This window comes from Gallinula chloropus (assembly GCF_964237585.1).
Source record: "Gallinula chloropus genome assembly, chromosome: 5".
NCBI classification, from domain to species: domain Eukaryota; kingdom Metazoa; phylum Chordata; class Aves; order Gruiformes; family Rallidae; genus Gallinula; species Gallinula chloropus.
In genome coordinates, this window is record NC_140090.1 from 28064761 (window position 1) to 28076892 (window position 12132).

Below are 12132 nucleotides of genomic sequence, written 5' to 3' on the forward strand. Positions count from 1 at the left end.
ATCCTTGTCTTTTTTATCCCAGGGAGCCCAGAACTGGGCACAATACTCCAGGTGGGGCCTGACCAAGGCAGAGAGGAGGGGGAGGATCACTTCCTTCGGTCATGGGACTTTTGCCTGTTTTAGCTGGTTTGGATCTGGAGTTGATGCAGGGAGAGGCAGCGACCAATCTGTGGGATCAGCACACCTTAATCATCAGCTCTGCTTCCCCAAATGTGTTTGAAAAGGGGTATACTTAGGGATGCTGATGGATGACAAGCTCAGCCTGAGCTGGCAGTGTGTGCTTGGCAGTCCAGAAGGCCACCCATGTCCTGGACTGCAGCAAGACCGGGGTGGGCAGCAGGTCAAGGGAGGGGATTCTGCCCCTCTGCTCTGCTCTCATGGGAACCCAGTGCTGCGTCCAGCTCTGGGATCCCCAGGACAGGAAAGACATGGAGCTACTGGAGTGAGTCCAGAGGAGGCCACAGAGATGGTCGGGGGCTGGAGCCCCTTTCCTACGAGGACAGGCTGGGAGAGCTGTGCTGGTTTAGCCTGGAGAAGAGAAGGCTGCTTCTGGGGAGACCTACTGATGGCATCCCAATACTTAAAGGTGTCCTACAGGAATGTGGGAGAGGGGCTGTTCACCAGGGAGTGCAGGGACAGGACATGGAGCAATGGCTTCAAGCTGGAAGAGGGCAGGACTTAGATTGGATGTTGGGAAGAAATTCTTTACTGTGAAGGTGGCAAGGCCCTGGCACAGGCTGCCCAGAGAGGCTGTGGCAGCCCCATGGTCCCTGGAGGTGTTCAAGGCTGAATTGGATGGTGCTTTGGGCACCCTGGGCTAGTGGAGTGTGTCTCGGCCTATGGCAGGGAGTTGAAACTAAATGGGCTTTGAGATCCTTTCCAACCCAAACCATTCTGTGGTTCTGTGAGGTGAACACCCCTAGCAGCAGTTTAGGAAGGCTCTGAATTAATCTTCTCATGGGTTTTCTGTTTCACAGAGAAACGCCTGCGTAATGGCTCAGTCTAGCCCTGTAATGGCTCTGTCCAAGCACTGGCTTGCTGTGACTTCCAAAGCCTTCCAAAGGAGCTGCTGTGTAAAAGCTGTGCTTTTCATTCTTCCTTTTTTTTTTTCCATTGCATTTGTCATGCAAGACCTCAGCTTGTTGTTTTTAGCAGCTCACCAAAAGGCGTCCTAACCGGGTGCTTAAAGAGAATTCCTCCTCCTCCTCCACTGATTAATTTCTGGCAGGGAGCATGAAATAGCTCTTGCGTCAATAAATCGTCACAACCTTTGTTTTTCTCTGTCAGCGTAAACAGAGTTGGACTCTAACATGCCTGAAAGTAGGCCAGAGGTTGCTAATTTTGCAGCTGGACGGTGGTCAGGTCCAGGAGGGTGCTGCGGGACGTGCTGCGGGGGTGCTGCGGGGTGTGCTGCAGGAGCGCTGCGTGCTTGGCGAGCGTCAGACCTGCCTCTCTTCATGCTACTGATTGGGCCCCTTTCCCTTCTCCCTGTTAACTTTTGAGACTCTGGACTGATGTTTTCCATAACAAGAATCCTGCTTTACAGCTGCCCCATGGGATAATGGCTTTAGGTGCGTTTGTGGAACTGGCCCAAAGGTGTGTGCTTCTCTAGCTGAGCAAGCCAAACACCTTTCTCCTCACACCTCTGTTGCTTAGGGTATGTCTGTGCTGGCTGTGAAACAAAATCTCCAGCCTGTTTGAGCCTGGTACCTCAGGCTCTGTCCCTGTACTTGGCATTGGTGAGGCTGCACCTCGAGTGCTGGGTCCAATTCTGGGCCCTTCACTCCGAGAAGGACATTGAGGTCTTGGAGCATGTCCAGAGAAGGGCAACCAGGCTGGGGAAGGGGCTGGAGGGCAAATCCTCTGAGGAGCAGCTGAGGGAGCTGGGGGTGCTCAGCCTGGAGAAGAGGAGGCTGAGGGGAGACCTTCTCACCACATACACTGACCTGACAGGAGGGTGCAGAGAGATGGGTGATGGTCTCTTCAGTCAGGGGACAGGAGATGGGACAAGGGGAAATGGGCTCAAGCTGTGCCAGGGCAGGGTCAGCTCAGCTGTGAGGGAAAAGTTCTTCCCTGAAAGAGTTGTCAGGTCCTGGCACAGGCTGCCCAGGGAGGGGTTGAGTCACCTTCCCTGGGTGTGTTTAAAAAAGGGTAGATGAGGTACTTGGGGATATAGTTTAACTTAGTATGGGAATGGTTGGACTTGATGATCTTAAAGGTCTTTCCAACCTTGTGATTCTGTGATTTCTTCTGTCAGCGGTCTTTGCACCTGCTCACCCCTTGCTGTCCTGGGAAGCATCTGCTGTTTCCCAGCTCTACCACTGCCATCCTCTGCTCCAAGGCTGCCTGCGAGTTGTTGCTTTGGAGGTGCAGCTGATCTCAGACTAGCAGCTATTTTAGTTCATGGCCGGGCCTGCTTTGTGCGCTTATTTTTAGGGGGGTTGCCAAGCCTGACACCTTGTTTCACTTCACCTTTGATGGTGTGTTTTTGAGCTGGGTACTCAGACCCCCTTTTTCACTGGTTAATCTGCAAAGCAGAGCCAGTGGTTGTCGGGGAGATTATGGATGGTGTTGCACAAAAGAATGGGTTGTTTTGGGTATAATTGCCCAAAGTAGTTGTGTGAGAGTTGCTTTGATCTTTACATGTTCTAGCAGTTGGATGAAAGGAACTTCCTACAAAGTCATTTGCTCTTGTGGTGCCGAAGGCTCGAAGAAATGGAAGGTAAGAAACCTGGAAAAGGACTTGGCCCTACCTTATCTTCGAAATCTGCCAAATTTTGGGGAAATGTAGTGTCTGGAAATGAGCTAGGAGGAAGAAAACTTGGATGTAGGTGCAAGGATGACAACACGTTTCAAGTACCCTGGCCATTGCTGCCTTTGTGCCTGTCTCTCATAAGATACCTGGTTGCAAGCCTGGTCTTCTTTCTAAAAGAACGGAAAAATAATACAACTGATGAGTAAAGTGCATCCTTGGGGGATGCTTGCAGCTCAGTGTCAGCATACAGTGGTGGCTCACGACCTGCCTCCTGGGTGGAAGAGCTCTCTAAGGCCGTTGGGAAAACCAGGGGTGGCTCATTGACAGTGTTCCTTCTCCCAGTAAAGCAGGAAAAGAATGAAGGGAAAATGGGAGAAGTTAGAAATGACCGAATGGTACGAAACGTTGCCCTGATGAAGGCACTCTATAGAAGTGTGGCATGGTTAAAGACTTCCCTCCCACCCCGTCACAGAGTAGCCAGCCTGATGCTTCAGACACAGGCTTCCTTCAGCTTTTTCAGTGTTTGAGAAGCACGAGGTGGTAAAACCTGCCCATTCCCAGAGTCTCCAGCAGCTTCTCCTTGGAGCAAGCCCTGGGGAAGCAGCCCAGTCCGTCTTTCTGGAAGCATCTTCCTCCTGCCACTTGGACCGCTGTAGCAGCCCTGCAGATCCCCAACCCATACGCTGAGTAGTTGGGCAGTCTTGGTGGACTAAATGGCAGAGAAATGTTGAGACTATTCCTCAAATTTAGATGTTTAGATGTATTTTTCTATTTTTTTCTCCTTTTTTTTCCCATTCCTTCTCTTAATCTCTACCTAAGTACAAACAAAACCTGCTGGCCGGGGGGGTGGAGGGGGGGGTTGCAGGGAAAAATTCCTAGATATCCTGCTCCCGGGTGAAAGCTCTTTGAAGTTATTTTTGCCAATTTTGAGAAACCAGCTGTAGCTGCTGTCGAACAAACTGTTTCATAATAAACTTCTGCAAATATTCTTTCTGTCCTTTGAAAAGCAAACAATCTGTTGATCCCGATGCCCTGCCAGCATACTGCGGGCGGGAGGAAGCCTGAAAGGGCAGGATTTCATGTGACTCTTGTCTTTAAATACAATCCCTTTCTATTTGATGAGAAAACTGTCCGCTTTAAAGTTGACTTTGGTTGCCAGAAGGGGAAGTGTGGCTTGTTCTCAGCCTGAAATAGGGATTCGACGAGCGCCGTGTTTTGTTGTACAAGAGCCTTCATCCTGTGCCAAGTGCTGGAGCTACGGCATTGATTTCTCCCCTTTCCCTTCCTCCTCTCTTTAGTTACAAACAAATGTTCACAGAGATTTACATGTTTAGGTCAAGTTTTAATGTGTAATAAGGACAAAGAGTGTTCCCCCCTCCTTTTTGAGGCTTGAGAGTGAAATATTTCACTGTGTAGTTTTATTCCTACATCTGAGATGTGGCTGGTGGTGCCGGAGAAGCCACGGAATGTTGATCGGTGCAAGGAAAAGGCAGTGGTTGTGTCATGGTGGCTTTTCGGCAGCTCCTTGCCTGTACCTGTGTTGGTGTGCAGACTGCGTGTGCTTTTCCTTCTACCCATAAGGTCAGAGGGGTGTTTGTGTTTCTCTGCCACCCTGGTAGTGGGGTGGAGTTGGGCAGGAAGCGTGGCTGCTCAGGGGTGTGTGATGCTTTTAGGCAGCGACAAGGTGGTTTCAGCTGGGCTCGAGGGTGCGGTGTTATGTATGTTCGTGTGTGTGTGTCTGTCCTAACTCTGCCTTGATTACTAAAGCTTAAGTTTGTCAAGGACTTTTTGTTGACATTGACTTGTTGAAGTTGACTATGGAGCGGTCTGTTGGTTCAAATACCGACTCCACATTGGCTGCAGATCAGCTCCGGTTGGCTGGTGTGTGTGATGTGGCTGCATTGTCCATCAGTCCAGGCTCCTTCTGTCTGAGCTGGCAGAAGGGCTGTGTTTGGCTCAGGCTGTGGTTTTCCTGCAGCCCAGTGTTGGGTCGGGGGTCGCAGCCTGCTCATCACGTGTGTACTTGTTTATCCCCATGTCAGGTGTCTGATGCACCTTTCAACAAATGGAGTGTCAGCTGGTGTTGTACAGACTGTAAGTGATGCAGTGCCAAAGCCAGATTCCTAATTGCCACATAAAGCTGTGTGTCAAAGCAAGGTGTGATTTACTTTTGCCTGGGAACTGGGTGCCGAGGAGCCAGGGGCTGAAGACCCATGTTAATTGGACTGGGACATGGCACGGCCGTTTCTTGCCACAGAGGTGGGTGCTGGTTCTGGGTGCTTTCTGGGCTGGAAGGTGCCCGTTACACATTGAGTTGTCTCCTTGGCTCCCTTTGTGCCCTCAGTCCCAAGAGGTGACCTCTGAGAAATGACTGCCCCGTCTCGTGGCTGCTGCAGCATGAGCTTCACCCATGCTCCATTGTGGAGCATGCAGCTTGCTGGTAGCACAGTGTGCATGGAGCACGGCAGGACGCGTCTAGCCAGGTTTTTGTAAACCTTTAGGCTTGGCTATCTCAAGAAACGCCAGCTTTGGTGAGGCCTAGGCTGGACAAGCAGGTTAGAGCTGTGCAGCCTTTGCTTAGCCACCGAGCTGGCTGTGCGTTTGCCCTGGGTGTGCTGGCCTCGCCGTTAAAGCAGATGATCTGGCCTTCCAGTAGATGCGGTCACTCACGGCTGGTGCTCATTGGCTTTGTGGTTGGCCTGTTAGGGCTGCAACACCTGTCAGACCCTCAGCAGCATCTCCTCCATACCAAGCAGGGAGTGCAGAGTGCAGCAGACCAGGTACTGATGGGGGAATGTGAGCAGGAGCAAGGGGCTTCGTAGCCTAAAGCTGTATTGGTTTCCTTCCTTCTGGAAGGAGTTTTAAAATAGCTTCATAAGCTTCCCTGCTTGTTTTGCTTTGCGTGTTACTGTTGAAACTGCTGTCCTCGCGGGAGGCTGGCTGGAGGATGCTCCATGGGGAACTGCGGGATCTGGGCGGCTGTGTCTGCCAGAGCCCCCAACTCTGCTGGCCAGTGGTGCCATGGGATGAGCCCTTCTTCCCAGGGAAGGTCTGCTGGAAGCGTGGCTGGCATCAAGGAGCATGGCCACGGTGTTTCAGTTTGCTTTTCGAGCTCTGTATGGCTACAGAGCCCTGCAGAAGGAGCTTGTTTGTATGCTGAAATGATGATGCGTGCAGTCAGCTCAGACATGGACGCAGTCAGGACTTTAGTGAGCAAAAGTATGAGACGTAGTTGTGCTGAAAGGTGACTTCTGCTGTGCCAGGAGCTGCTTTCTCTGGAGAGAACCATGTGTGGGGCTGGTTCTTTTGAACTGTAGTGGGGTTTTCTCCCCGATACCTTAAACTGGAATTACTTTGCACTGAAAATACCCAGCCAAGCGTGAGAAGCGTTCAGAGCTGCTGACAGTGGGCTGGAAACCGGCTCTTATTTTGAAAGCAGCAGCATGATCGGTATTTGCTCTCTTTCCTTTTTTTTCCCCCTCTGTTTTCCTGCAAGACTGCATTTTCCTTCTGTGCCCGAGCCTGGCTGGTTTTGTCACACTTGCAAGTTGTTAATAGCAGCCTGGGTTGTTGAAATTTGCCGATACACAGAATATATTGAGTGGTTCTAACCTGCTTAGAACCCTTTTATTTACCAGTCTCCTGCTTCCGACTGGCTGGCTTTGCTGACTGCAGAGGACACCTCGCTTCCCTGGGGAAGCTGTGGGGAGCAAAGCTCGAAGCACAGGGTGTTTCTACTCCTTCCTCCTCCCAAATTAAAACTAGCAGAGCTTGCTGGACACTTTCACTGGTAGCTTGCTGATTCCTTTAATTAGGTAATTTCTGTTTTGGCGCTTCCACGTAGCCTGATGGGCACGTTAAATGAGGCCAGAGGTGTTTGAGCTGTGAGGCTCCAGCGCCAGCCTCTGCTGGGGCATGCTGGGCTGCCTGCCTTGTCGCTGCTCCCCAAAGGGTAGTTTCAGCTCCAGCCCTTTTATTTTTGATGCGGAGAAAATAAATCTCACTGTGTGGGTGTGGTGGCTTGTTGTGTTTTTGTTGTTGATCCTTTTTTTTTCCTTTTCCCCTGCTTTTGGACTCCTGAAATGGCGCTGTGGACCTCTTTCCAGGATAACAAACCCTGAAACATCTAATTATGGATCGATCCGTCATTCCAGGCATCACATGCTCTCAGGGCTTTGCTACGTTGCGCAGATTCTTCAAACCGCTGACCTTTGCGGAGCGCCCTTGGCTATGCCAGCGGAGGAGCACGCTGGCAGCTTGAAGATGTTTTGTCTGGCGTTGGAGCAGAAGTGAAAACTTACTGCCGGTGGAAACAGATGAGAGGGCAGAAAACGCGCTGTGTGCCGCGGTTTCGGCTGCCTGGCGCTGTCTGACGGCAAGCGGCTGTGGCAGCATGATGTTCTGCGCTGAAAGGTGATGCTAAGGCTGAAAGCTGGTGTGGGAGGAGGATAGTTAAGCACCCATTGGACAGTCATTGCGACAGCCGTGCCGTGCACAACCCTTTATTAATGGGACTGTCTAATAAGTAAGTGGTTGTACGCAGCCTCACACACGCGACTCGGCGTAGCGCTGCCGCAGCTCAGTAGCAGAGCAGCCAGATGTCACAACTGGCTCCCGTTGCTCTCGGCAGGTAACGCTACGGGAGGAAAACACCCACAGCTCTGGCAGAGACAATAGCGGAGTGGAGGGAGCTGGGGGTGATGCCTGTGAAGGATATGTGATTTGTGATACCGGAGGCTTAAAGGCAAAAATAGCATCGTTTATAATAGTAAAAGCGAAGGCTTCTGCACTACGCCTTTGCATTCTGCCAGCCTGTAATGAATGGAGGAGTAGTTTGCTTACAGATGACAAGCGGGAATGAATAAGCACTTAAGATTTTGGTGCTGGAGAAACAGCTTTTTCATCTTGGCCTGTGAGAAGCTCAGAGCTTGAAGCCCCTTTTCTCATGCCGTTGTACGCTGCTTTCAATAAAAACATTGGGAAATGTAAAACTGAGGTGCTCTCTGCATCCTGCACCCTCCCCTCCGAGTTCACTGTTCCACTCTTGAGGACTCATTCTGAAGTAGGACTGTGGGGTTTTTTTTTTGGAGTGGACCCTTTTGCTGCCTCTTCATCCCCTTTCCCATCAGCAGGAGGAGGTATGCAAAGAACAGTCCACTGCTTCGAACCTCTTCCCCGGCTATAAACATCTCTTCAGCCTGTGCTGGGAGATGATGGACCTACTGTCTCTGCTGGGGAGGGAGTTATGCTGCTGCAAGCAAGAGTTAAGCTGTAGGATAACTGTAGTGAGGCACACCAACTGTTAGTTTATCCACGCCGAGATGTGAAGAAGCCCTTTCTCCTTTTGGCTAGCGGGTGGTTGCCCTCCTGCCAACCTGTCAGCTTCCCCCAGGAGTGCTCTCTGTGGATTTCACCTTTGGTGTGAATGTTTCGCAGGCTTCGTGGTCGGAAGAGTGGCCGGTGTGGGTGCAGCTCTCCTTGCTGACGCAGGGTGTTGGGAGCTGCTTGTTAACTTTTTCCTAGTCCAGTGACAGATGATTTTTTTTTTTTTTTTTACTCTGATTTGCAAATTTTGCCTCTCAAAGTTACCAGAAAAACCCCAACCCAGCAGGCTGGGATGTCTTAGGTTTGTAAGGAAGCTGTTGCAGCTAAATTGCTTCAGGCATGTAATGCAGCCTGGATGCCTTTTAATAGATGGACACCTAAACGTCTTCTGAAGGTGAAATACAAGTATAAATTATACATAGTTTTGATGCTTTGAGAGGAACAGGAAAGCGGGGGTAGGTATAGGCTACGTGTTGGTGCAAGGAGCTGCCGTCCCTCACGGCCTCGACCCAAAAGGCACTGGGGCTGCAAGTTGGGGTGGCTCTGCCTCTGCTTCTCACTGCTTTCCTCTGAGCTCATGTGCCTCTGCATTGTTTTCATGGAGCTTTCTCAGGACACCTTAAATATCTTTGTGCCTGGTGTTTTCTGATAGGAGGGCATTGCGGTTTATGTTGTTTTTCTCCCTGCTTTGCTTTTTTTTTTTTTTTTTTTTTTTCTTTCCCCTGTCCATTCTCTCTTCCCTTAAGCCGCTGCTTCAAGTGCTTCTTCCTCAGGTCACTAAGAACCTGGTCCGGGGTGGAAGTGTTCAGAGGGGAGAGAAGCTCCTCATGGTAAGAAGCTGAGTACCCCTCATACTGTCTTTTTGTTCTAAGATTGATACTGTTAATTGCTTGCTTGCTGCTCAGTGATGAACTTGTGATGACATGGCCAGAAAGTGATTCTCGTTCACCAGCAAAATACCCTTTTTGCCTTCATGCCTGCCAGCACTGGCAGCAGATACTTGCGTTGTCTGGGGGACAGGGCTCTTGAAAACGAAGGTATTTTGGAGTATTTTTCCACTTGTCTGCCCATGACTAATAGCTTCGGCATTTCTGCTATCACCTACACACCACGGAAGGTAAATGTGCATGGATTTATGTAAGAATAAGGTGGGGAGGAAAGCCAATAACTGCCCTTTGGAAATCGGAAAGCATTAAGATTGATTTCTGTTGGTGCTTTTATTATTTTCCTATTTGGCTCGAACTTAAATGTCACTAACCACCTACTCGGAGAGGTCCCGCCTGCAGGGAGCCCTGGCAGGCGTTTCCCAAACAAAGCATGGGGATCTTGTACCCGCTCTGGGCAGTGTGGTTCAGACATCGGGGCTACCTGTTGGCTCCTGGAGCCTCTGGACGCTGCAAGCTGCTTTTGGTAGAGACAGAGTCCAGGATCCTTTTAGAAAGCCTTTGCCATTTCAAATGATGAAACATGGGGTTTGTTCTGCTTCTCCTAACAGCAGTTTTCAACGCCTGCGTGCCTGGCCCCACATGGGTGCACAACGGAGGCAGTCGCTGGGTTTACTTGAACCCCTTTTAGGAGGGAGTGTGAAGGAGCAGTTGCTTGCAGTGTTATTCCCTGGAAACTTTAGGTATCGAAGGGATGTGTGGCCTGTGTAGTCACAGGAGGCTTTGCTTGCGCAGGGGAAAAGGGTGGATAGCTCTGGTAGGCGGTTGTGCAGTAGGATGCAGGGGTTGAGGCGGTGTGATGGGAATACATGTCTGGACTGATGCAGCCCATGCTGTGTGCTTGGCCTCCTTTTCTCTACCTGAGACCTGTTGGTCCCCTTACAGGACACGGTTTACACCCACAGATCGTAGCAGTGGTTACTGCGCCTTGTTTATCCTTCTCATGCAGAGCAGGGTCCCGTGTTCTTTGTTCTTTTAAAACTAATGGGCGGCGATGAGGTCGCTGTGGGTCAGAATGGGAATGTCTCTGCTGGAACAGGTCTTTACTGAAGGTGAGTGTTGTAGCGAGCAGGCCGAAGGCATATCTAGTCCTGCCTGGCTGCGAGCGGTAGGGGTGTAAGACTGCTCAGAAACAAAACAGGGAACCCAGGATGAGCATAGTAATAGATTGGATTAGGTGAGTGCACAACTCTTACCATTGTGAGCACCTGGATGCTCTTACCAGCCCCAATGCTCTGCCTGCATTTTGGGGGGGACAAATGCATGCCAAAGGTGCGGGGAAGGAAGGCCAGGCTTGACCCATCAGATGTGCAGCACGGAGTATGGGGGTGACTTGTGCTTTGGGGACACTTGCTGTGTTTTCTGCCCCTGGAAAGTGTTCTGTGGGTGTGCCTGTAAGTATGGGATTTGTAAATGATGCTGGATTGTTCCAGATAAAACTCGAGTGTCCTGTAGAGAGGAGCAGAGGATTGTCACAAGCTGTACAACTTTTGGCGTGTTCATTCCTGTGCATGGTGTTTTGGGGTGGGGGGATTAATTTGAACTGGTAACTGGGGATGCAGGATAAAACTGCATGTTTGTGCAGAAGCTTCCAGTTCTGGACTCCCCGGCACAAAAAAGACAGGGATCTGCTGGAGAGAGTCCAGTGGAGGACTACGGAGATGGTTAAAGGTCTGATGCATCTCCCTTACGAGGAAAGGCTGAGTGACCTGGGACTGTTCAGCCTTGAGAGAAGACTGAGAGGGGATCTGATAAATGTTCATCAATATCTGAAGTGTGGGATGCTGGGGGAAATGCCCAGCCTCTTCTCAGTGTTCTGTGGGGACAGGACAAAGGATGATGGCCTCAAGTTGGAGCCCAGGGAGTTCCACACCAATCTGGGGAAGAACTTCTTCCCGGTGAGGGTGAGGGAGCCCTGGGACAGGCTGCCCAGGGGTGTGCGGAGTCTCCTTCTCTGGAGAGATTCCAGCCCCGTCTGGATGCTGACCTGTGCGACCTGTCCTAGGGAGCTGCTTTGGCAGGGGGTTGGACCCAATGAGCTCTGGAGGTCCCTTCCAACCCCTACGGTTTTGTGATTCCTGGATTCCAGGCTCGTATTGTATGTGGCTGTAACTCCGCAAGCTCCTTATTATCATTACTACTACTGGCTCTTGTTCCGAAATGCAGAGTACTCAGCTGGAGCTGTTGCACCTTGCAGTGCAGGGAAGGAAGCATGTGCAGGCACGCTCTGGAAAGAAACCTGTAATCTGCTCTGATAACGGGCGCTACAGGCTTTGCATGGTGAAGTTGTACTGAACCCTCGCCAATGCGTGAACATCACCTGTATTCAGCTGAATCAGCTCTGTAACAACTGCATGACTTCCTGAATTGCTGCGGAGGAAGGATGTGCTGTTGACTCAGAAGAAAGTTTATAACGTGTGTCTAGGGACAAGGTCTGCAAAGCACATGCCTGGCTGTTGTTTTTAAAGTTCCACGTTTGCTGTATGCTCTCGAGCTCGCACATCGCTGTGGCTGTGACCTGTCCTAGGGACCCTGCTTTGGCAAGGGGTTGGACCTGATGAGCTCTCGAGGTCCCTTCCATCCCCTGTGATTCTGTGACTTAAAAGCGTGATTGCCTGCAATAAAAATGAAAAATAAATACTGTAACTGATGTAGATGAGAAGATGGAGGGGGAATGTGAGTGCTGTGAGGTTGCGTTTCATTAGATAACAGCAAGGTGACAGGGCAAGGTGGAATTTGGGTTTGCATCATTGAATTTGGCACTTGCTTACCTCAGGGCTTCACCAGGGTGTAAACTTGCATGTTCCCTGTGGCTTGTTCATATAAACTTTGCCTGCGCAGCTGTGAGTGCTGTGATGTGCGGATCCAATTTCCGAACTGGATTGGGAAATGGAAGAGTTTTCTGTATGGATTTAAACACTCCCCCCCCACCCCGCCCTTCTCCCCAGATCAGCCTTATTTCTTCCTTTCAAAACTGCTCGCTTGGCTTCAAACATGCCTCTGTGTGTGTGTGTGTGTGGCATAGCTTAAATTTTCATGAGCAAGAATGTAAACACGGAACCCGTGCAAGGCTCGAAGAAGAAGGCTGTAGCTGCAGTGCATCATCTG